The sequence below is a fragment of the Sus scrofa genome, chromosome 2 (assembly GCF_054392235.1).
Source record: "Sus scrofa isolate SSC_HxYL_T2T_F1_AM1 chromosome 2, Sscrofa_HxYL_maternal_Yorkshire_Landrace_v2.0, whole genome shotgun sequence".
NCBI lineage: Eukaryota > Metazoa > Chordata > Mammalia > Artiodactyla > Suidae > Sus > Sus scrofa.
Genome location: NC_139384.1, coordinates 149,214,069 through 149,238,851, shown reverse-complemented (window position 1 = coordinate 149,238,851; position 24,783 = coordinate 149,214,069). Strand labels below are relative to the sequence as shown.

The following is a 24,783-nucleotide window of genomic DNA, read 5'->3' as shown; positions in this document are numbered from 1 at the left end:
TACCAATGTCAGGAGAGGCCACAGAGGAAACTGGAACAGGAGTGCTGTCCCAGATGGTAAATCAAGGAATATCAAGTCAGCTGGCCAAAGAGTCATTCATTTCCCAGGGCAGAGGCTTCTTACCAGTTTTGTGGAGCAGCAGGACATGGCAGTACCAGGGACAAATGTGCACTGTTTCCTTCTTCTTCTTTCTAAATAGAAAGTGTGAGACAGGATTAAGATGGTAGAGGAGAAGGACCAGAGATCAACTTCTCTCATGAAAACAATGAAATTACAATGAACTGCTGAACAACCATCAACAAAACAGACTGGAAACTACCAAAAAAGTTATCTTACACCAAAAGACAATGAAAAAGCCACATCAAGAAGGTACGAGGGGCACCTATGCAATATCAGAAATCCCATACCCACTGGGTGGGCAACCCATAGACTGGAAAGGCTCACCCACAGGAGTGAGATTTCCAATCCCCATGTCAGGTTCCCATGCCCAGGGGTCTGGCATTGGGAGGAAGAAACCCTGGAACACTTGGTGTTGAAGGCCAGCAGGGCTTGTGCATGGAAGCTCCACAGAACTGGGGGAAACAGAAACTCTACTTTTGAAGGGCACCCACAGGGTTTCATGTGTACTGGGTCCCAGGCCAAAGCAGAAACTCCATAAGTATCTCAGCTGGACTTACCTGCAGATCTTGGAGGATCTCCTGGGAAAACAGGGTGTAACTGTGGCTCGCTGTGGGGGAAGGACATTGGAGGCAAAGGTCTTGGGAATAATTATAAGCATGAACCCTACTGGAAGTGGCCATTTTGGAAAAATCTGGCCCTGCCCATCAGGGATGAGAAGCCCAGGAGCAAAAAAAAAAAAACAGGGTGGGAAAAAAGCCCCACCCATTAACAAACAGGATGCCTAAAGATCTCCTAGGCATACAGCTGCCTCTAATCACACCCAGAGACAAAGCCCCACCCACCAGAAGGATAAGTATCACTTCCATCTACCAGTAGGCAGGCACCTGTCCTTCCCATCAGGAAGCCTGCAGCAAGCCTCTGTACCAAATTCAGCCACAAGGGGGCAGACGTCAGAAGTGAGAGAAGCTCCTATTGTCTGCAATAAGGAGACCACACAAAAACCTATACAAAATGAAAAGGCAGAGAATTATGACCCAGATAAAGGAACAACAACAACAAAAACAAAAAACAAAAAAAGAAAACCAGAAAAACAGCTAAGTGATCTGGACATTACCAACCTCCATGGAAAAGACTTTAGACTAACAATAGTGAATATGACTCAAGATCTTGGAAATAAACTGGAGGCAAAGATTGATAAACTACAAGAAACACTGAAGAAAGAAATGGAAGATTTAAAGATTAAGCAACCAGAGATACAAAATACAATAACAGAAATTAAAAAAATTCACTGGAAGTAACCAATAGCAGAACACAGGAGGCAGAAGAACAAATAAGCAAGGTTGAAGACAAACTGGTGGAAATTACAGATATGGAACAGAACAGAGAAAAAGGATTAAAAAGAAATGAAGAGGTCTAAGAGAACTCTAAGACAACTTTAAATGCACCAACATCTGCCTAATAGGGGTGCAAGAAGGAGAAGAGAGAGAAAGGGCCAGGGAAAATATTTGAAGATATAATAGGCAAATACTTCCCTAACATGGCAAAGGAATCACTCACTCAAATCCAAGAAGCACAATGAATACCATATAATATAAACCTAAGGAGGAAAAGTCCATGACACATATTAATCAAACTGATCAAAATTAAAAACAAAGAGAAAATATTGAAAGCAGCTAGGGAAAAGAAATAACATACAAGGGAATACAGATAAGGTTATCACCTGACTTTTCAGCAGAAACTGCAGAACCAAAGAGAGTGGCATAATACACTTAAAGTGATAAAATGAAAAAAACTCTAAGCAAGATTAATCTAACAAGGAAATTTCTCACCCAGACTTTAAGGAGAAATGAAAAGCTTTCAGATAAGCAAAATCTAAGAGAATTGAATAGCATGAAAACAGCTTTACAACAAATACTAAGGGAACTTCTCTATGTTTAAAAAAAAAAAAAAAGACCACAACTAGAAACAAAAAAATTACAAATGACAAGGCTCACCAGTAAAGGCATACATATAGTAAAGGTAGGAAATCATTGACATACAAATATGCTACCAAAACCAGAAATCATGAGAAGAAGGTACAAATGCAGGACACTGGAGACACATTAGCAATTAAGATACCATAAACATAAAACAATCTTCTTTATATAGAGACTCCTATATCAAAACTCCATGGTAACTACAAACCAAAATTCTACAACAGATACACACACAAATAAGAAAAAGCAATCCAAACACAACACTAAAGATAGTCATCAAGTCCCAAAAGAAGAGAAAGAAGAAGGGAAGAAAAAAATAACCAAAAAAAAAAAAAAAACCCAAAACAAAACAAATTCAAAACAGTTAACAAAATGGCAATAAGAGCATACATATCAATAATTACCTTAGAGGACCCAACCAAAAGATGTAGACTGGCTGAATGGGTACAAAAATAAGATCCACATATATGCTGCCTTCCATAGATCCACTTCAGTTCTAGGAGACACAGATAAACTAAAGTAAGAAGATGGAAGAGAATATTCTATGTAAATGGAAATCAAAAGAAAGCCAGAGAAGTAATACTCATTTGAGACAAAACAGACCCTAAAATAATGAATGTTATAATATGAGACAAAGAAGGACAGTACATAATTATCAAAGGATCAATCCAAGAAAAATATATAACAATTATAAATATTATGCACCCAACATAGGATCACCTCAATATTTAAGGCAACTGCTAACAGCCTAAAAAAGAGAAATAAACAATAACACAATAATAATGGGGGACTTTAACACCCAACTTACAGTAATGGACAGATCATCCAGACAGAAGATCAACAAGGAAACACAAGCCTTAAATGATGCATTAGACCAGATGAACTTAATAGATATTTACAGAATATGCCAACCCAAAGCAGCACAAACCACATTCTTCTCACGTGCACATGGAACATTCTCTAGGATAGATCACATCCGGGGCCACAGACCAAGCCTTGGTAACTTTAAGAAAACTGAAATCATATCAAGTATTTTTTTTTAACCTCGATGCTATAAGACTAGAAATCAACAACAAGAAAAACTGCAAAAAACACCAATACATGGACACTAAACTATACTGCTAAACAACCAATGGATCACTGAAGAAATCAAAGAGGAAATTAAAAATTACCTAGAAGCAAATGACAACAAAGACACAACAAGCTAAAATCTATGCCATGCAGCAAAAGCAGTTCTAAAAGCGAAGTTTACAGCAATAAAACCCTACCTTGGGAAACAAGAAGAATCTCAAATAAACAACTTAACTTTACACCTGAGGCAACTAGAGAAAGAACAGACAAAACCTAAAGTTAGCAGAAGGAAAGAAATTATAGTGAGAAGAGCATAAATAAACAAAATAGAATCAAAGAAAACCATAGAAAGATCAATGAAACTAAAAGCTGGTTCTTTGAAAAGATGAACAAAAGTGATAAACCCTTAGCTACTCATTAAGAAAAAAAGAGGGCTCAAATCAATAAAATCAGAAATGAAAAAGGAGAAGTTACAACAGACATCACAGAAATACAAAAGATCATAAGAGATTGCTATAAGGAATTATATGCCAATAAAATGGACAACCTAGAATAAATGGAAAAATTCTTAGAAAAGTACAATCTTCCAAGACTAAACCAAGAAGAAATAGGAAAGATGAACAGACCAATCACAATTGTTTAAATTGAAACTGTGATTAAAAATTTTCCAACAAACAAAAGTCCAGGACCAGATGGCTTCACAGGCAAATTCTATCAAATATTTAGGGAATAGTTAACACCTATGCTTCAGAAACTACAACAAAAAATTTCAGAGGAAGGAACACCCCCAAACTGGTTCTATTAGGCTACCACCACCCTGATACCAAACCAGACAAAGATACCACAAAAAAAGAGAAATTTACAGGCCAATATCACTGATGACCATAGATACAAAAATCCTCAACAAAATACTAGCAAACTGAATCCACCAATACATTGAAACTATTGCACACCATGATCAAGAGGGATTTATCCCAGGGTTGCAAGGATTTTTCAATAGCTACCAATCAATCAGTGTGATACACCACATTAACAAACAAAAGAATAAAAACATATGATCCTCTCAATAGATGCAGAAAAAGCTTTTGACAAAATCCAACACACATTTCTGATAAAAACCCTTCAGGAAGTGGGCATAGAGGGAACCTATCTCAACATAATAAAGGCCATATATGACAAATCCACAGATAACATCATTCTCAATGGTGAAAAGCTGAAAGAATTCTCACCTAAGATCAGAAACAAGACAAGGATGTCCACTCTCACCACTTCTATTCAACATAGTTTTGGAAGTTGAATTAATGGCAATCAGAGAAGAAAAAGAAATGAAAGGAATACAAATTGGAAAGAAAGAAGTAAAACTATCACTGTTGGCAGATGACATGATACTAGACCTAGAAAATCCTAAAGATGTAACCAGAAAACTATTAAGAGCTCATCAATGAATTCAGTAAAATTTCAGGATACAAAATTAATACATACAAATCAACTGAATTTCTATATATTAACAAAGAAAGATCAGAAAGAGAAATTAGGGAAACAATCCCATTTACCTTTGCATCAAATAATAAAATAAAATAAAATACCTAGGAATAAACTCACCTAAAGAGACAAAAGACCTGTAATCTGAAAACTATAAAATGCTGATGAAAAAAAATGACACAAATAGATGGAAAGATACGCCATGCTCTTGGGTTGGAAGAATCATCATTGCCAAAATGGCTATACTGCCCAAGGTACACTACAGATTCAATGCAACCCATATCAAATTACCAATAGCATTTTCCACAGAACTAGAACAAAATATTGTAAAGTCTGTTTGGAAACACAAAAGACACAGAATAATCAAAGCAATCCTGAGAAAGAAAAAAGGAGCAGGAGGAATCAGGTTCCTTGGCTTCAGGCTATACTACAATGCCATCAAAATGGCATGGTACTGACACAAAAACAGAAATATAGATCAATGGAATAGGATAGAAAGCCCAGAATTAAACCCATGAAGCTATGGTCAACTGATCTATGACAAAAGAGGAAAAATACAATGGAGAAAAAACGGTCCCTTCAATAAGTGGTGCTGGGAAAACTGAACAGCTATAAGTAAAAGAATGAAATTAGAACACTCTCTAACACCATATGCAAAAATAAACTCAATATGGATTAAAAGACCTAAATATAAGACCACATACTATAAAACTCTCAGAAGAAAACATAGGCTGAACACTCTCCAACATAAACTTCAGCAATATCTTCTCAGGATCACTTCCTAGAGTAATAACAATAAAAACAAAAATAGACAAATGGGACCTAATTAAACTTAAAAGTTTCTTCACAGCAAAGGAAACCCTAAACAAAATGAAGACAAGCCACAGAAAGGTAAAAAATATGTGTAAATGAAGCAAATGACAAGGGATTAATCTCCAAAATTTATAAACACCTCTTATAACTCAATATAAAAAAAACAAACAATCCCATCAAAAAATGGGCAGAAAATCCAGACAGATAATTTTGTAAAGAAGACATACAGATGGCCAAAACCAAACAAACAAAAAAAACCCATGAAGAGATGTTCAACATCACTAATTATTAGAGAAATGCAAATCAAAACTACAATGAGGCACCACCTAATATCAGCCAGAATGGTCATCATCAAAAAGTCTACAAACAATAAATGCTGGAGAGGGTGTGGAGAAAAGGGAACCCTCTAATACTGTTGGCAGGAATGTAAATTGGTGCATCCACTATGGAAACCTGTATGGAACTTCCTCAAAAAACTAAAACTAGAATTAGTATATGATCCAGCAATAGCCACCTGAGCACACATCCAAAAAAAAAAAAAAACCATGACTCGAAAAAATTCATGTAGCCCAATGTTCACTGTAGCACTATATACAATAGCCAAGACATAGAAGCCACCTAAAAGTCCATTGCTAGATGAGTGGATAAAGATGTGGTACATATATACAATGGAATACTACTCAGCCATAAAAAGAATGAAATAATGGCATTTGCAGCAACATGGATGGATTTAGAAATTATGCTAAATGAAGTTAGACAGTGATACACAAACATCATATGCTATCACTTACATGTGGAATCAAAAAAAAAAAAGGATACGATGAAGTTATCCACAGAACAGAAACAGACTCACACATGTCGATAAACTTATGAATACCAAAGGAGACAGACTGCAGGGGAGAGATGGGCTGGGGGTTTGTGATAATGATTGCACAAATATAAATATAATAAAATTCATTGAATTAAAAAACAGAAATTTCAATAAAAGAAATTCAACAACAATAAAAAATAGAAAAGGTTACAATTGTTAACTCATTCCATCTTTGCTATTGAGTAGTGATTTGGTTTGGGAATTAAAAAAATAATTGCCTCTTAGCCATAGGCGGAGACACACTTCTGTGGATTTAATGAAATCTTGGCATCAGGGACCCTCACTTGCACGGGCTCCTTGCAACGCTCAGTGTGTTCACCTTGGTGTCACAGGAGAGAGAAGACACAGCAGCTGGAGGCATGGAGTGCTGTCCACTTTGGGGCTTTGCTCTCTATACCCAGCTGTGATCCTGATGCTTCTGGAAGGCTGTGTGGGCTATCAGCTCTACCTCTGTATGCGTCTGGCCCCCAGGAACATCTTGCCTAGGCTGGACCACTTTTCAGCATCTGAAGCTGTCATATGCGTCAACTTTCCTAGGCCAAGACATCTAGACACTGATCAAACATTAATCTACATGTCCCTGTGAAGGTTTGGGTTTTTGTTTTGTTTTGTTTTGTTTTTTTGATTTTTGTTGTTTTTTTAGGGTCATACTCATTGCACATGGAAGTTCTAGGATAGGGGTTGAATTGAAGCGTCAGCTGCCAGACTATGTCACAGCCATGGCAACTCATGATCAGAGCAGCGTTTGCAACCTACATTGCGGCTCACATTAACACCAGATCCCCAACCCACTAAGCAAGACCTGGAATCAAACCTGCATACGCATGGCCACTAGTCAGGGTCATTACTACTGAGGCACAACTCCTGTGAAGGTATTTTTAGATGAGGTCAATATTCAGACCAATAGACTTTGACCAAAGCAGCTTACCTAAGATAACGTGGGTGGGTCTGAGACACAGCTGAAAGCTAAAGAGAGAGAAGGTGGAGGTCCTCTGAGGAAGAGAGAATTCTCCTCTAGATTAACTTGAGGCTCCAACATCAACTCCTCCCTGAGTCTCCAGCCTGCCATCCTATCCTACAGATTTTATACCTGCCAGCCTCATAACTGCATAATAAAATTCATAAAAATTAATCTCTTCCTCTCCATATATATATGTGTGTACGCCCTATTGGTTCTATTTCTCTGAGGAACTCTGATAATTCAAGAGCCCCAAAGAGAAATACCTGATTGAGAGGCTGAGAGCCTGCCCTGCTCCTTGCCTGAAAGTCAAGACAACCAAAGCCCAGGTCAAGAGTGGCAGGGCTGCCAGGAACCAGGCACGCCAAGGATCACAGTGACTTAGCTCCTGTGGGAGCTGCAATCAGACCTGTGAGGTCAAAGGGCTGGAGTTCTGGAGTTCCCCTCAAAGCAGAAAGACCTACAGGAGTAAGAAAATGCAGAGGGTTACAACTGTAGTATTACAAATAAGAAAACAAGCTATAAAGTTAAAAAAAAACTTCCAGGGCCTTAGGATGAAGTTGAGGCTGTGGATGGCAGTCCAGACAGATGAAAAACCCTCTGCCCCACCGTGATATGGATGAACCCCCAACTCCACCAGCCCCAAAGCCTGCCTTACATCTTGACTTGCTGTTATAAGCAAGATCAACATTTTTCTTATTTTTAAAGCTAATTGTAGTTAATATTTCCTGTATTTCAAATCAGCTTAACTGATAAAGTATGTGGCTTAAATTCAACATATCAAGGTTCTTGTCAACTTTTTTCCTTCAAACTATTTACAATTTTGGAATGGTACAATATTCCCTCAATAGGTTTAGCTAAATTAGAGTAACTCACTGGTATAACATTTATGATGATGATTGCTTTATAATTTGTAGTTTTGAAAGCATATGCATTTCTCAAAGGCTGATAATGCTTAGTGTTTAGCATTTATTTCACACACCAGCTTTTTAGACTTTGAATAAGTAAGACACCCACTACTATTTTTATTAGTAAGTCAACTTACACACTTTAATACTTACTGAAATAAAAAATTATTTGCTTTCTGAAAAAATACTAGCATCTCTATATTTAACTTAATCTGGAGAAAGTAGGCTTCATCATTTTTTCTGTAAATAAACTAGTTGTAAGATCATATGTCATGAAAGATTTAAAAAATTCACTGTGAATCTAATGATCAATTTCCCATACCTTGTTTCTGTAAAATGCAAATAGCCAAATTCTGCGAAGTTTTTGTGCTCCTAGATAATCTAGGGCAGAAATAGGGAGCTGAAGACTGACGGTGGCCATGGAGGTGACATGAGGGAGGCCAGAGAGCAAACTGCTTTCCCTGTAGTCAGAGTAAAACCTGCAAGACTTGGTTCAGATTCCTCAGAGATTTACAAAATCCAGGCCCTGGTCTGGGTAAACGAGACAGGAAATGTGGTGTATTAGTCTCCTCCTTGAAAACTGCCAGTGATAGAAATCCTTGTCTCAACAGCATCCAATTCTAGGGTTATATCCCTGACAGCCAAGAGATTACCTCTTGGCTCCATGAAGTTTCTTCCTTTTGCACGAGTATCTGCTGTTGTCCTTTGCTCCATCCAACCCCAACCTCAGTAATGGACAAGAAATCATTCTAAAACCCTTCATCATTTGTTCTAAAATCACCTTTGTTTCAACAGTTTGATTACCTTGGGACTTACGTCACATCGGTTGTCACCTGTACCCTAAGATACCCATCCGCAGCTGAAAACTATCCATGACATCGATATGCACGTGGTGTCGACTGGTGCCTTTCGCTTTTGCTCATGCTTCTGTTTTGCTCTCTTGGACTATTTCTTCCCTTTCCAACGATGAAGCATCATCCTCTTGGTCTCTTCTCAGAGTAAGTTTGATTGATGTGCTCTGCTGCATTCTGCACGACCAGGAAGTGGTTGGCCAAGGTGTTGCAAATGACTGTCAACTCCATCACTGTCAAGAGGCCTCTCCAGAGAATTTCCAGTCCGTCCAATTAACCACAGTCCAGGGGCTAGCCTGCGGTCTCCCAGGTTCAGGTCCCTGATCTTTCTGAACTCTCCAAAGGAGAGATGCCTCTCAGGACAGACACATCATTCCGGCTCTCAGAGCCCAAAGCAGATTCCTAAGGTCAGTTTTATGGTGAAAAACATCACTCTCCGTGTGCTGTGCAATTCTCAGTGCTGTCTCTCCTCAAAAGAGATATGAATCCAAATTTAAGACAGAAGTTCCTGGTGGGTACTGAATTAAGATTAAAAGCTCTCAGAATATATTGCCAAGTCTCTCTCAAGGAGGGTGTACATACCAACTTCTGATCTCACTGGTTGTGTATCAGCACCTATTTCAATATACCTTTGCCAACAATGGTCATCATAAACAATGTTAATTAATTTGCGGGCCAGCATCCATTCTTATTGTTTCAGTTGGCCCTACATGACATTTTTAAATGCTCTTGCCATCTTCTGGGTGTATTCACAATACTAGATCAATCAATGTCTTAAACAGTTCTAATGAAGAGGTTGTTTTTAGCCTTCATGAGGCTCCACAGTAAGACAACTGGAGAGAAGTGACCTTCAGGGTTTTATCTGAGGGAGACTTACATTGCATTTCCCTAGAGCTGAATTGGGAAAGGAACTTTTTCACCAGGGAACAATATGAAAGTATTTTCGATTCTGATTCTGAAGCACTGTAGGCCGTAACATTTCCTAAACCACATGCATATCCTATGCTGAAAATACTAGAGCACAGAGCTTCCTTTATGTCAGCTTTTATGCATCCGTAAGAACTTCAGTTATAGCATATGAGTCACTTCTATTAGCTGTTATCATAAAAAGAAGAAATCAGGGCTTAAGAATAGAAAAGAAGGAAGTCGAATAGAGGCTTTTACGGTGAAAACTGTGGAGCGAGTGAAAAAGGCTAAAGGAGGTCAACCAGGTCTCAGAGCCACACCCCGACGTGCGTGTGGAAGAGAGCGCTGAGGCATATGGGTCTCCAAGAGGTACTCACGGATGTGCGTGTGCTCAGGGCTCAGTCCCTGGGACCACATGCCCGGGGAGATGGGAGGTGAGAAAACTGAGTCACCTCATCAAAAAGGAGTTAAACATTTAGAATGAAAATCAAATAGGAAAAAAATGATATGTTTATGACAAAGCAAAATAGGAAAAAATGACATATCTATGACAAAGCAAAAAATGATATGTCTACGACAAAGCAAAATGAATTCCTCTGATGCCTCAAGAAAGGGTAATATTTAATTTTTCCATGACACATTAATGAATTGCATAGCATCAACTGCTGTTAATTTAAAATGTATTAAACACAGTTGACGTTCCTTTAATTGGATTCAGTTAGATTTATTTTGCATTGATGAAAGTTTTACAAGGTTGTTCATAAGGTTTCTGTGGCACTGGTCCTCTCAACTCTATTTTTCCTACGGTGTTAAGATTCTCAACCATGCATTTTCTTCACTGATATTTTTAAAGAAAGGTATCTGTAGTGTGAGGGATGCTGGGACTACCATGACTTTTTCCTCTTGATGTGGTTTCATTTCCACAAGTTTCCTACAGTTAGAATCCAGTCAGCATAACACAAGCGTGGGTTTCCACTTTTCTCTAAGGAGCCTTTAGAAGCCATCAGATCCACAGCTGCTAAGAGAAGAGACACTTTGGGTGGATAGTTGGGGGCTTTATCTTGCCTTCTAATCACCAGACTTGCTCAGTTTCCTCAGTTCATGACTCTTGGCTTCATGTCAGTTTCCTAACACCAATTTCTAGGTTGCCTTCTCCCCCACCCACACGCTTGCTCACATCCTCTTGTCTGAGTCATTTCATAGGGCACTCCCTGGGACCATTAACTTTCTCCTCTCCCATCTACCTGCCTCATTCGCCCCTACTCTCAGTCAGCCATCCCGTCTAGATTCTCAGATCTCAAGCCATTGAGCATCACTGGGGAAGGTCGTGCAACACAGGGACAAGTAAATTTAGCAGAGTGATTGAAGTTCATGAGCTTGAGCATCAAACTGATATGGCTTCAATTTAAAAAGTGAGTGTTTATTAGTTACGTGAACTTGGGCAAGTCAAGCTGGAGAATTTCAGGTTTCTTCTCCATCAAGTACATATAATGAAAGTACCTACTTAGGATGTTAAGCTAAGTGTTGGGCATACAGCTGGAGACCAACGAGCATTAAACGTTATTAGTGCTACATGATGATGGTGATGACGATGATGAACTAGGCAGCTCTGCCAGGTGCTGTATTATCTCTTTTAATCTCCAAAGCCATTTTTTGAAAGTGATGGAGTCTCCATTTCATGGATAAGAAGATGAGGTTACCAGAGTAAATGAAAACTGGTTACCTGTTAAGCAGTATCACTGGATCACAACTGCAGGACTCCAAAACACGTTTCCTTTTTTCCACATCACACTGTGAGTCCAGTGTACATAGAAAAAGAACGAAAAAGTTTTTAAAATCAGTCTTTACTGAACTGAATATCAGGCTGTGCTGCCTGCTTTCCTTGCATCATCTCATTAAAGCCTCACCGAACACTTCTCTATCGATACTGCTGATAATCCTACATAGAACTTTAGCGACACCATTCATGATTCTAATGAGAGGTGTAAACACAAAGGAAAATCATTTTTCTCTTCAACCAGGGTAAAGTTCTATGACTTTTGGTGCCACCTGACCTTCTGCCTGCCTAATAGGTGCTGGCAAACAGATGCTTCAATTCCTAATTCCATTTTTTTCATGGCTTCACTCTTAGCTTATTTTGCATTGTTTGCCCAGGCTCCTCAAGTTGGAGCACTTTAAATTACTGCCACACAGATGCCAATGTTTCAGTGGTAAGATTCTGCAGTTAGAATGAAATTAATAGTGTGTCAACAGTGATACATAATGGAAGGATTACTGGTGTTATCTGGTTGGATACTGTATTTTGTTCCATGGTGGGATTCAAATTAACTCATAAATATTGAATGGTATATGATAAATATCCCTTCTAAACAAGGCATAGAGATTCTTCATAGGTGAGATTTATGTACCTGCTTGGGAATATCCTACACTGGAGCTTTCTTCAGTGTCATGAGTAACTCATAGCAAAGCCTCAGCACAGCAGTGGGGCTGCTCTCCTGAGTTCATGATTGTTCTAATATAATTCAGGTGGGGGTCTAGGCTGGCGTACTGAAAGGCAGGCAGACAAAAGTCCATTTTCCTGAAGGGCTGGGGACCTTCATAGGTAAGTACTCATCCCAAGGGAAAGAGGAGCCAGGTTCCACCAGCTTCACTCTGCCACAAAGCTGTTATTGGAGCTGGATGTAAGCACAGCATGGTGGCCGCCCTGCCACTGGATGTCACAAGCTTAGCATTACCCTGTGCATGTGTGTCTAGGTCTTATGGAGAGAGGACACAGTCAGCAAATACTGAAAGTCCTATACTGTTAAAGAAAAGCAGAAGGCATTTCCCTTTTAGGACAATGTAACACCAGTGACGTGTTCCACTGTATAAATCCAGTCCATCAAACAGCTCTGGCAGTCAGCCCCAGCACCCAGCTCCAGGATGGTGCTGGCAATTCCCATGTGAGTTGGTGGAAGTGGCAGTATTGGTTTATGCGAAATGGCAGTGTTGAATGAAAAGGAAAGGCATCCTTGGCAGGAGTGTCAATGGTTTAGAGATGCTTTAGCTCTGGACAAGGCAGTGGTATTCACTGAATTTGATAGTACCCAGTTGAAAGGGCACTTAAGAACAGTGGCTGACTGAGATTGCCTATGAGCACAGGTGTGCATCCTGCTAGTGCTCCTGAGAATGATGTCAGGGACATTACAGGAGGTTGGAGCGAAGGAAGAAAGAGCCTGGGAAATACAACCTGTTACTATAATCATGACTCCATGCATAAGTGACCAGGTGAGGCCTGGCTGCCTCAGGGATCTGAGTCACATGACAGTACTAACTATAATAGCGTGTGTCACCCTCAAAAGTGGATTATGGACCTAAACCTAAGACCTGAAACTAAAACTGTTACAATAAAACATAAGGTAAAGGCTTTACAACATGGTATCAGGCAAGGATTTCTTGGATATGATACCAAAGGCATGAGCAAGAAAAAGAAATTGGACTATATCAAAATTAAAAACATCTGTGAATCAAAGAATAAAATTAACAATGAAAAAGCAAACTAGAAATGGGAGAAAATATTTGAAAATCATGTAGTTAATAAGGGGTTAATATCCATAACAGATAAAGATTGTATAAGATACATCTCAACAACAGAAAGACCAAATAATGCAATTAAAAGATGGACGAAGGGTGTGCACTGACATTTTTCTAAAAACATATAGGCCAATCAGTCTATGCAAAGATACTGCGCATCACTAATCATTAAGGAAATGCAAATCAAAAGCAACCGTGGAATCACCTCACACCCATTAGGATGGCTTCTATCAAATACCACAAAACAGAAATAAAAAGTGTTGGCTAAGATGTGGAGAAACTGGAATTCTTGTGCACTGTTACTGTAAGAGTAAAATGATGGAGCTACTATGAAAAAATAGGATGGCAGTTCCTCAGAAAATTAAAAACAGAATTACCATCTGATCTAGCAATTCCACTTCTGAGTACATGCCCCAAAGAACTGAAAGCGAGGTGCTGAAAAGCTGTCTGAATTGCCCAAGTTCATTACCTACAATAGCCAACAGCAACCCAAGGGGTTCTATCAATGGGTGAATGAAAAAACAAAACGAGGTATGTAGCTACAATGGAATATGATTCATCTTAAAATGAAGGGAAATTCTGACTCGAGCTACAACACAGATGAAGCTTGGAGATGATACTAAGTGACAACCAGTCGCAAAAAGACAATTACTGTATGGTTCCAACTACACATATACATAGAGTAGTCAAATTCAAAGAGAAAAGAAGTATAATGGTAATTTCCAAGGTCTGGGAGGAGGCATAAATGGGAAGTTATCCAACAGGCACAGAGTTTCAGTTTAGGAAGAAGTTCTGAAGATTTACTGTACAAGAGTTTGAACAAATTTAACAATATGGAAATACGTACTTAAAAAATGGTTAAGATGGCAAATCATATGTCAGGTGTACTTTACCATAGCTAAAAAAAAAAAAAGAAAAGAAAAGAAATACATGCCAAGTTGAGGGCATTCTTTAGAAACGGAGCATTCTTCACAGCCCTCTGAGGTCAGGGTGGTACAGGATCTCTTCCTTCCCTCACCAGCCAACCTCCTTATAAATGCCTTGCTCGGTCTCCAAAAGTCAAGTTAGGGAAGTAGGGATGGTTGACAGCAGTGCTGCTCAGCCTGGGGAAACTGATGAAGACGGGAGGCAACTAGGGAGACCCTACTGGAATCTACTGGTAAGAGGCCTGGGACCCTGCTAAACATCCTACAACACACAGGAAATCTGATCTGAAAAGTACTCTCCAAAGACCTCGAAGCTGAGAACCTTGGTTTAGAGTGAGCCCTTTCTCCTAAGGGGAAATGTTCGCAGTGGTGACAGGTAACTGACTGCACTTCCAAGCCAGAGGTGAGTATGTATCTGCAGATAATCCGGACTATCCCTTCTTTCCCCCACAGGCTTGCAGCAGGAACATAATGTACCCCAGAAAGATGTGTCTGAAGCACCACCTGTCTCATTTTGTCTTCAGTGAATACGCCCCAGGTCAGCCATCATCGTTCACCAGTCTTCAGGGAGCTGAAGTCTGAAAAGAATAAAAGGAAAAAACTGCTATCTGGGCAGACATGCAGTGAATCTGTTCTGGCCACGTGTGACAATTTTATCCTCACCTAGAGAGTGCTTAGTCACACACGCAGCTTCACTGCATGGATGTGCCCTGTCCCTGCACGAAATCCTCACACTAACCTTTCTGCGAGTTACAGAAAACCAGAGCTTGCCTTTAAATGATTGTGCAGAAGGAAGTTGAGGTGAAATATCTGACTATCTGATTCACAATGGGAAGTAACAGTGTAATCACCACCACAACAAAAAGCTGTTTCTGCTAGCTGATGTGCAAATTCTCAAAACCAGGCAATTAAATTAGTCAAGCAGTTAAATTTCTGCTCATTGAGGGTTCACGTTTAGGTAGAAACTAGGAGGCATGTTTGCATTGAATAAACTATTTCCCAACTGAGTGATAATGCAGGCACCAGGGACTCAGAAATAACATGCCCGTTTCCTTTTTCCTGCCATAAAGTAATTATAAGTGCAGAGACTTATGCTGATTTAAAAACTACAGATCTTTTGGAGTTCCTGCTGGGGCACAGTGGGTTAAGGATTCAACATGTCTGGGTGAATCCTTAGACATGGATTCAGTGGCCTGGGTTGCTGTGGAGGTGCAGGTTAGATATCTGGCGCAGTAAGTTAAGGTTGTGGCATTGCTGCAGCTGCAGCATAGGTTGTAGCTGCAGCTCTGATTTGGTCCATGTTCTGGGAACTTCCATGTGCTGTGGGTATGGCCATTAAAAAAATTACATATCTTTAGACTATTAGAGCTGGAACAGTGAGTCGTGGCAACCTCTCTTTTATAGACAAAGCATGGCGGCCCAGAGAGGGACGTCATTTGCCTAAAAGTCACGGAGCTAATATGTGGGGGAGGGCTTGTTCCCCTCAGGTGCACCAGGCTACTGCCTTCTCAAGCGTGGGTTCTCACACGGTCCACTCACTGTGAGAACCTGGGCACGTTAGGACTAAATGGCAGAGGGTGGAGAGCAGGTACAATGTGTGCCACATTTAAGTGCCCAGCATGTGGTCTGAGACTAGGCAGAATTTCCCTAAGGGAACCATAAGCTCAATAAAGTTAGAAGCAATGCTTTCTCCTTTGTAACATCATTTACTTCTGGGCACATACATTTTCCCCCCAGCATTTTACTAGGGAAATTTCATACACACACCCTGTTTTAATTGTCTTCTATTCTCTCCATCTTCCAGGAAGGGATCCCACCCTGGGGTAGTAGGGATGTCTGGACATATGACACCATATCCTCACCACTTGGGGAGGAGGACACAGCACATCGGGGAGGAGGACACAGCACATCAGGCAGGGCTCACAGTGGTGGCATTTGGGAACAGAGGGAACAACCAGATCTGTGAGCAGGCTGTGTGGTATCAAGAAGATGGGGTTTCCTCCCACTCCCCTGCCCAGGAGGATGGGCTGACTTGCCTAAATAATTCCCGGGACTTACTCAGAGATAATCAGGAGGTGGATCTGGTCCCCGCACAAGGAAGGCTATCTGGCTAGGGGATCTACCATGCGAGCAGAGTGGCGGAGGGAACTTGATGTAAGGCCATTTGAGGCATTCTGATTTTCTAAGATTTCAAGGCAGCACGTAGGAGTGAATTTTGGGAGCTCCTACTGTGGCACAACGGAAATGAATCTCACTAATATCCATGGGATGTGGGTTCAACCCCTGGCCTTAATCAGTGGGCTGGGGATCCAGCATTTTCGTGAGCTATGGTGTAGGTGGCAGACGTGGCTCAGATCCTGAGTTGCTGTGGCTGTGGCTGTGGCTGGCAGCTGCACCTCTGATTAGACCCCTAGCCTGGGAACGTCCATATGCTGTGGGTGTGGTCCTGAAAAGCAAAAAAAAAAAAAAAAAATGAACCTTACTTTCAGGCCTTTCACTACCCAGCAAAGTTGATGAAAGAATTTTACGAACACCTCTACATCCACCACTTAAATTCTAGCACTGACACCCTACTTGCTGGATAACATATTAATTCATCTATCTGTTCCTCTAGGCATCCATTGATCCATCTTCTATTTTTTTGTTTCAAAGTAAATTGCAGACAATAGCATACTTCCTCCTAAATACATCAGCATGAAAATCATTAAGCTTAATATTCGTGAACAGTTTTCTCTTTGGATGAAGATATACCTCTGATGAAATGCACAGGTTTTAAGTACATATTCTGAGTTTTGACAAATACAGACACAGGACATTACTATCATCCTACACATTCTGTTGTGGCCCCTCCCAGGCTAGTCCCCGCCCTCAGCTCCCTCAGAAGCAACCATTGTTCTGATTAGTCTAGTATAAGTAGGTTTTGCCTGTTCTAGAATTTCATGTAAATGGAATCATACAATATGGCCTCTCCTGTGTATGGTTCCTTTCACTCAGAATAATGTTCTCCCAGTTCATCTATGCTGCGGTATGTATCAGTTGTGTGTTCCCTGTTATTGCTGTGTCAAATTTCCCTGTATGATTACGTCACAATTTGTTTACACACTCTTCTATTGGTGAACACTTAGGCTGTATGTACATCTGAATAGAATTTTTCCTATAGGAATTCTCACTGTGGCATAATAGATTAAAAATCCAACTGCAGTAGCTTGGGCCATTGCAAAGGAGCAGGTTTGATCCCTGACCTGGTGCAGTGGGTTAAAGCACCTGGTGTTGCTACAGCTGCAGCTGTAGCTGGGATTCAACCCCTGGTCTGGGAATTTCCATATGCTGTGGGTGCAGCCATGCATAAGAAAAAAAAATATCATCTTTCTAGGGACATGTTTTCATTTCTCTTGGGGAAAGGCCTGAGAGTGGATCATAGGATAGACATATATCTAGCCTCATAAGAAACTGAAAGCCTTTTTTCAAAGTGGTGGTTATATAATTTTATACTCCTATCAACAGTGGACGAGAATTCCTATTGCTCCAAACTCTCACCAATGTTTGGTACCATCAGTCTTTCCACTGTTGTTGAACTGAGTTTGAAAAGTTATAAGGTGTGTGCAGAGGAAGGCAGGACTCAGGGGATGGTACAGAATTTTTGCAGAATACTGCTCCAGACACTCGTCAGGTTGCTGTCAGACATCTTCCTAGTTAAATCCCCATTTTCTTTGACACTTAAGAGCTGTGATGTCCCTGAAACCTGGTAAGATCCTGGAGAAAGTATCAGTAAGAAGCTGCAGTGTTGCAAGCCATTCCATTCAGGGCCACAGTTACACATTCAGACACTTCATTATAGGTGCTTTCTGCATCAGCTAATGATCCGTTGACGCTTTTTGATACGGCCACTTAACACAGGGCTGCGGATGTGGGAGCCTGCGAACCCTCCAAGGACCTAGAGAAGGTACACACACACAGCTTTCACTCCCTTCAGTGGGCTAAATCAACCAACAGCAGGGTCGCACTAGCCATCAGTGGCCACCTGCAGGCGGAGCAGGTGAAAGGGGAACTGGGCCTCTTCTGCCTTCCCTTCACTGAGGCAGGGGCTTCTGGAACTGAGAACCTGACTGTGGAGAGAACACTGCCAAGACTGTTACAGGGGCCGCGAGAGAAGTCTCTGGAGCCCTCTATCCCGTGAAGACACTGGCTGGCATGGTTGGTGCCGAAAGAGACAAAGCAGGATGAGAAGGCAGGTAAGCGTCTAGTAAAGAACAGAGGGGTTTCTCAGCTCCAGTTCAATGCTAAACTGAGAATATTCCCTGAGGATGGGGTAAAGAGGGAAGGAATTCCAGGTGCACATGTCCAAGTATGCTCCGTGTCACCAGACCCCACGACTGAGACAGGCAGCAACAGTGAGGAACGAGCTACCACATCTCACAGAACACGCAGGGCAGGGTGATGGCAAAGGTGAGGATGGAGGCTGGAGGGTAAATGGCACAAGGATATGCTCTTGTCCCTCACAGGAGGGATCACTAGGTGACAGGCAAAGCGTGTGCCAAAGACGGAAGACGGGAGACCAAAGGCCAAGTCCCAGAATAAAGAATGGTCCTGTTTGGTCCATAATCCAGGGAGCAGGAGACTTGAAGGTAATTTAAGGGCCTTCTGTTTAACTCATCTGCAAGGCCGAGCCAAGAAAAAATGAGGGGAGTGGTGTTCTAAAAACTGCAGTTTGGAAGGCTGAGTCAGATTTCAAGGTACGCCTGATTAGCAGAAGACACTGGACATTCTGAAACCTCCAGTGAGGGAGTTCCCATCATGGCTCAGCAGAGGCGAATCCAACTAGTGTCCATGAGGATGTGGGTATGATCCCTGGCTTCGCTCAGTGGGTCAGGGATCCAGGGTTGCTGTGAGCTGTGGTGTAGGCTGCAGATGCGGCTGGGATCCTGTGTTGCTGTGGCTGTGGTGTAGGCTGGCAGCTGTAGCTCCAATTTGACCCCTAGCCTGGGAACTTTCATACCCTGCTGGTGTGGCCCTAAAAAAGAGACTTACTGCAGCAAGCAGGCTTGAGGAGGTCATGTCCCAAACTCAGATGTAGGCAGAGTGGCTGGAAAAATGGAGACAGGCAGGAGGTAGCCGTACTGGGTACAAATAACTAGATGTTTGTTTACCACCAGAGAGCGGAGACATGCAGTGTCTTCCCAAGGGCAAGAATCCTACTGCTCAGCTGGGAAAGAGACCTGCAACCCTGCTAGTCCCAGAGGCCAGAGTGGATGAGTGAGCGACACAGTGGTATGACCAAGCTCCACCCTTGGCCGCCTTATCCTTCTAGGTACAGAAAATGCAAGTGCTGACTTGCAGTGGACATACCTGGTGCTCCCTCACCCCAAAGACACAGGCAAGAGAAAGGTGAGGTTGACCAGAAGGGCAATGATGCTGCGAGCTAGCACCTTCCCTCCTGTTCCGTGACATCCATTAGTACTTCTTCAATCCTTTCTCCTCTTGGAAGGCAAACAATGGTCACACAATTTCTCCCACTCCCCCAACTTAAACTGCCCCTAAGGCTTCCCAGGACTCAAGATAAAATCCCAAATCCCCTCCTTACCTCCAAGGGCCTCCTGAGCAATTTGCCCTTAGCTCCCTCTCCCACTTTCCTAAAGTCCTTCCTGCCCTGGCTGACAACTTCCTGCCATGCTCATTCCTTGAGCAACATAGAAGCTTCCCTGATGAAGCCCCCTTTCTGGAGTACTCCCCTCCCCCTATCCCCAGCCACATCTGACTCATCCCTTAGGCCTGAGGTGGTTGCCCCGTCCCTCCCCCACCATCCAATATCAGGGAGAACTTCTTTACTCTACTCTTTTCTCTCAATTTTTTTTTCTTCCCCAGCATTTATCACAATTGTTTGCTATGTATTTGACTTTAATCATTTAACATCCATCCTCCTCATTAGCCTCCATAAGGCAGGAACCACACGTGCCTTGTTTATTGTTGGTCCCTGGGGCCTGGAAGAGGCTGGGGCTGGTGATCATGGCATGAACTTATTGGTGGATAGATGGGTGAGTGAATCCTGAGCTCTGGCTTCCCATGGCCACCTTACCTACATTAGCAGCCCGTCAAACATAAACTCACTGGAACCAGTCTGCATCTCTGACTCTTTCCTGATGAAAACAGATTGGCTTTTCAGAGGGAGGGGCAGGTAACTTTCCTGGGAATGGCCAAGTCAGCTCACAAGCCTGTGTACATGCTACTCTGCTCTTATTTCACCTGGGAATATAAAAATTCAAGTTGCTATATATTTTCCTGGCCCCACTAGGTGGGAGGTCGTCCCAGAAGCACTGGCAGGTGTAAAACAGAGATAAGTAAGTGGGTTTTTATCTTTACTGTAGTTGCACAGGAGCTGTGTGTATTCCACAGTTCAAGTTAGCACAGACTTTGGAAGATAAAAACTCTATTTTTAGAAGAGCCCTTCATAATACAATGGCATTTATGAAGCGACAGCTTCACCAGCTGTAGGGATTAGTGTAAATACTCTGAGACACAGCACCATGCTATTACACCTCAACCCATACCCTTCAAGGGCCTGGTGGTGAAGGACACACAAAAATAGGGATCCAGCAGCTACAGGCATGCGTGTAATGGGTTATAATGGAAATGTGATGGACCTGAATTTTCCCTTTGGCTGTGTGTCTAAACTGATGCAGTCTGTGTGTATCTGCTTGTGTCACCAACATGTGGGAATAAAACCAGGTGATATGGAGGGAGAGGGTCCTGGCCAGATGAATGGCCCAGGTCTGCTGGAGAAGGGCTTCTTAGCTGTGCTGAACATTAGAATCACCTAAGGGGCTTCTCCAAACACTCGTGCTCAAAACCCAGCCCAGACCCATTCCCCCGAAGCTGTGGGATGAGACCCAGATAGGACTACTTTTGAGAAGCCAAGTATGAAACTCTCTGTGTAAGGGTTTTTGAGAATCAAAGGAATGGTCCGACTTAGGTATTTCCTGACTCCAAATGCAAATTAAGGCCTTACTGCCAGTGTAGATAGAGTTTATACAAAAGGAGAAAAGAAGGAAGTAACGTTGGTTGAATACCTGCTATGAGAGGCAGTAACAGAGTAGTAGCTGAGAGCACTGCCTCTGAGACCAGACTTTTTAGCATCAAAGGGTGGTTTTACTGCTCAGCTGTGTGACATTTGACAACTTGCTTAAATTCTCTACGCTGTATTTCTGCCTTGTTTCAAAGCAGAAGTGCAGCCCCCAAATATTCCTGGTGAGAAGCCTGCCTAAGAACAGAAAAAGCCCTAATGGGCCCACAGGAACAAGAACACAAGTCTGGACACATGTGTGATAAGTTCAAATACTCTCATGGGAACAACGTGGGAAATCAGAGACATGGGGTCTTGTGTCTGAATCAAGTTCTGGTAGCATGACAATGACTGCCTACAGTGAATGCCTGACATACATGGAGGCCCAGAGACAAAGAAATTACGTGAAGCCATAAATAGTGTTTCATCATAAAATGCATCCCATTTGTGAGTATGCAATCTGTACATGTAAGCTTGGCACAGAGGAAGTTCCCTCCCTATCTCTCTGAATTGTTCTTTATACTATAAATGTGATGAGTTCAAATTTTATGGTCCACGTCATCATAAATCTCTTGATTGACACTGCCCTTGAGTTTCTACTAAGTCGGTCCCCTGGCAACCAGTTCACTTTACTAAAGGCAAACACAGAGTAGCTCTTCAAGAGCAGGCATGCAAATATGAACCTCCAGGCATGGTCCAGAGACTAGTGGGGAAAGTGTTTCTTTGCACTGTTCCTGGAAGGGCATCAAGATCCTGGCTGCTGCAGAAAGGCAGTCTGTGCAGGTTCTGGTTTCTAGGGCTGTCTCTGTCACCTGGAGAAATTTTTGATTCATGAAGAAGAGGGGGAAGGTGCATGCACTAGCATCATTGAGTGTGTGTGGGTGTGTCCAGCTGTATAAGTGTGCATACACACTGGAGATAACTGGGTATGAGAGATGTAAGTAGCCATCCACAACTGTCCAGCACATACACAGGGGCATCAGACTAAAAGGGCTGGCAGTAGACCATAGGCTGAATGAAAAGAACTAATCAGAGACTTAATTGAATCCTGCCTTATAATTTGTGTGATTTTTAAAAAAAAAATTTGGCACACATTTTTATTATTGAAACTCTACTTACAATAATCACTAAGACTTTTAATCACCTATCCAATAGATATTTTAAAGTTTTTTTTTTATAATAGTCGGTGTAAAGTGTTGTGTCAGTTTTTGCTGTACAGCACAGTAAATCCAGTCATAGTTATACATGCATTCTTTTTCTCATACCATCTTCCATCATGTTCTACCCTAAGAGACTGGACACAGTCCCCTGTGCTGTACAGTAGCACACCATTGCTCATCCATTCCAAATGTAACAGTTTGCACATACCAACCCCAAACTCCCCATCCAGCGCACTTCATCTTCCCTCCCCACTGGCAACCACAAGTCTTTTCTCCCTGTCCATGATCTGTTTCTGTTTTGTAGATAAATCATTTGTGTGATATTTTAGATTCCACATATGTGATATTATATGGTATTTGTCTCTCTCTGACTTATTTCACTCGGCATGAGAATCTCTAGTTCCATCCATGTTGCTACAAATGACATTTTGTTCTTTTTATGGCCTAGTAATATTCCATTGTATTGTTCCACACTTTCTTAATCTACTCATCTGTTGATGGACATTTAGGCCATCTCCATGTCTTGGCTATTGTGAATAGTGTTGCAATGAACATAGGGGTGCATATTTTGTTTTGTTTTGTTTTGTTTTTTGCTTTTTGGGGCCATACCCATGGTATACAGAGATTCCCAGGCTAGGGGTCAAATCAGAGCTGTAACCGCCGGCCATGTCTGCAACCTACACCACAGCTCACAGAAATGGCGGATCCTTCCATGAGTAAGGCCAGAGATCAAACCCATAACCTCATGGTTCCTAGCCGGATTTGTTTCCACTGTGCCACAATGGGAACTCCTGCATGTATTTTTTTGAATGAAAGTTTTGCCTGGATGTATGCCCAGGAGTGGGATTGCTGGGTCATATGGTAGTTCTATATTTAGTTTTCGGAGGTACCTCCTTACTGTTTTCCATAGTGGTTACACCAATTTACATTCCCATCAACAGTGAAGGAGGGTTCCCTTTTCTCCACCCTTTCTCCAGCATTTGATATTTGTTGACTTTTTAATGATGGGCATTCTGACTGGTGTGAGGTGGTACTTCACTGTAGTTTTTATTTTCATTTTTATAATAATTAGTGCTGTTAAGCATTTTTTAATGTGTCTACTGGCCAACCATACATCTTCTTTGGAGAAATGTCTATTTAGGCCTGTTTTTCTGATGGGGTTGTTTGTGTTTTTGTTGTTGAGTAACATAAGCTGTTTGTATATTTTGGAGATGAGGCCCTTGTCTGTTGCATAGTTTGCAAAGATTTTTTTTCCCATTCTGCAAGTTGTCTTTTCTTTTCTGTCTTTTTTTGTTTTGTTTTGTTTTGGTTTTTTGTCTTTTGTCTTTTTAGGGCCACACCCGTGGCATATGGAAGTTCCCAGGCTAGGGGTCTAATCAGAGCTGCAGCTGCTGGCCCATGACACAGCCACAGCAACTCCAGATCTGAGCCGCATCTGTAACCTCCACCATAGCTCACGGCAATGCCGGATCCTTAACCTACTGAGCGAGGCCAGGAGTCGAACCTGTAACCACATGGTTCCTAGTTAGACTTGTTTCTGCTGTGCAACAACAAGAACTCCTCTTTTCTATTTTTTAATGGTTTTCTTTGCTGTGCAAAAGATTTGAATTTAATTAGGTCCCATTGGTTTACTTTCGTTTTTCTTGTCATTATTCTAGGAGGTGGATTAAACAAGATGTTGCTGAGATTTATGTCAAAGAATGTTCTGCCTATATTTTTCTCTAGGAGTTTCATGGTATCTGGCTTTACATTTAGGTCTTTAATCCATTTTGAGTGTGTGTTTGTGTATGGCATCAGAGACTATTCTAATTTCATTCTTTTACATGTAACTGTCTAGTTTTCTCAGCACCACTTGATGAAGAGACTTTCTTCCACTGTATGGTCTTGCCTCCTTTGTCACATATTAGTTGAACATAGGTGCTTGGGTTTATTTCCAGGCTTTCTATACTGTTTCATTGATCTGTATTCCTGGTTTTGTGCCAGTACCACACAGTACCATGCTGTTTTGATAACTGTAGCTTCAAAATACAGTCTAAAGATAGGGAGCTTGTTTCCTCCTGTTCTGCTTTTCTTTTTCAATATTGCTTTGGCTATTCAGGGTCTTTTGTGTT

The 24,783-nt window shown here is 41.5% G+C and overlaps 1 long non-coding RNA gene across 2 annotated transcripts in view; it reads right to left on the bottom strand.

The window, feature by feature from the left end:
• Positions 1 to 24,783, bottom strand: part of LOC110259494 (uncharacterized) — a 498,951-nt gene that overhangs the window by 267,173 nt on the left and 206,995 nt on the right. The window contains exons 2-6 of one of the 2 annotated variants that reach the window (XR_014838827.1): positions 14,960 to 15,033; positions 11,680 to 11,747; positions 8,522 to 8,730; positions 7,594 to 7,751; positions 124 to 191 (exon numbers count right to left, since the gene is read on the bottom strand). This is a non-coding gene — a long non-coding RNA (uncharacterized LOC110259494). Of the gene's footprint in view, positions 1 to 123; positions 192 to 677; positions 728 to 7,593; positions 7,752 to 8,521; positions 8,731 to 11,679; positions 11,748 to 14,959; positions 15,034 to 24,783 lie in introns of those variants that run through there. The other variant, XR_014838830.1, reaches the window with a different exon arrangement.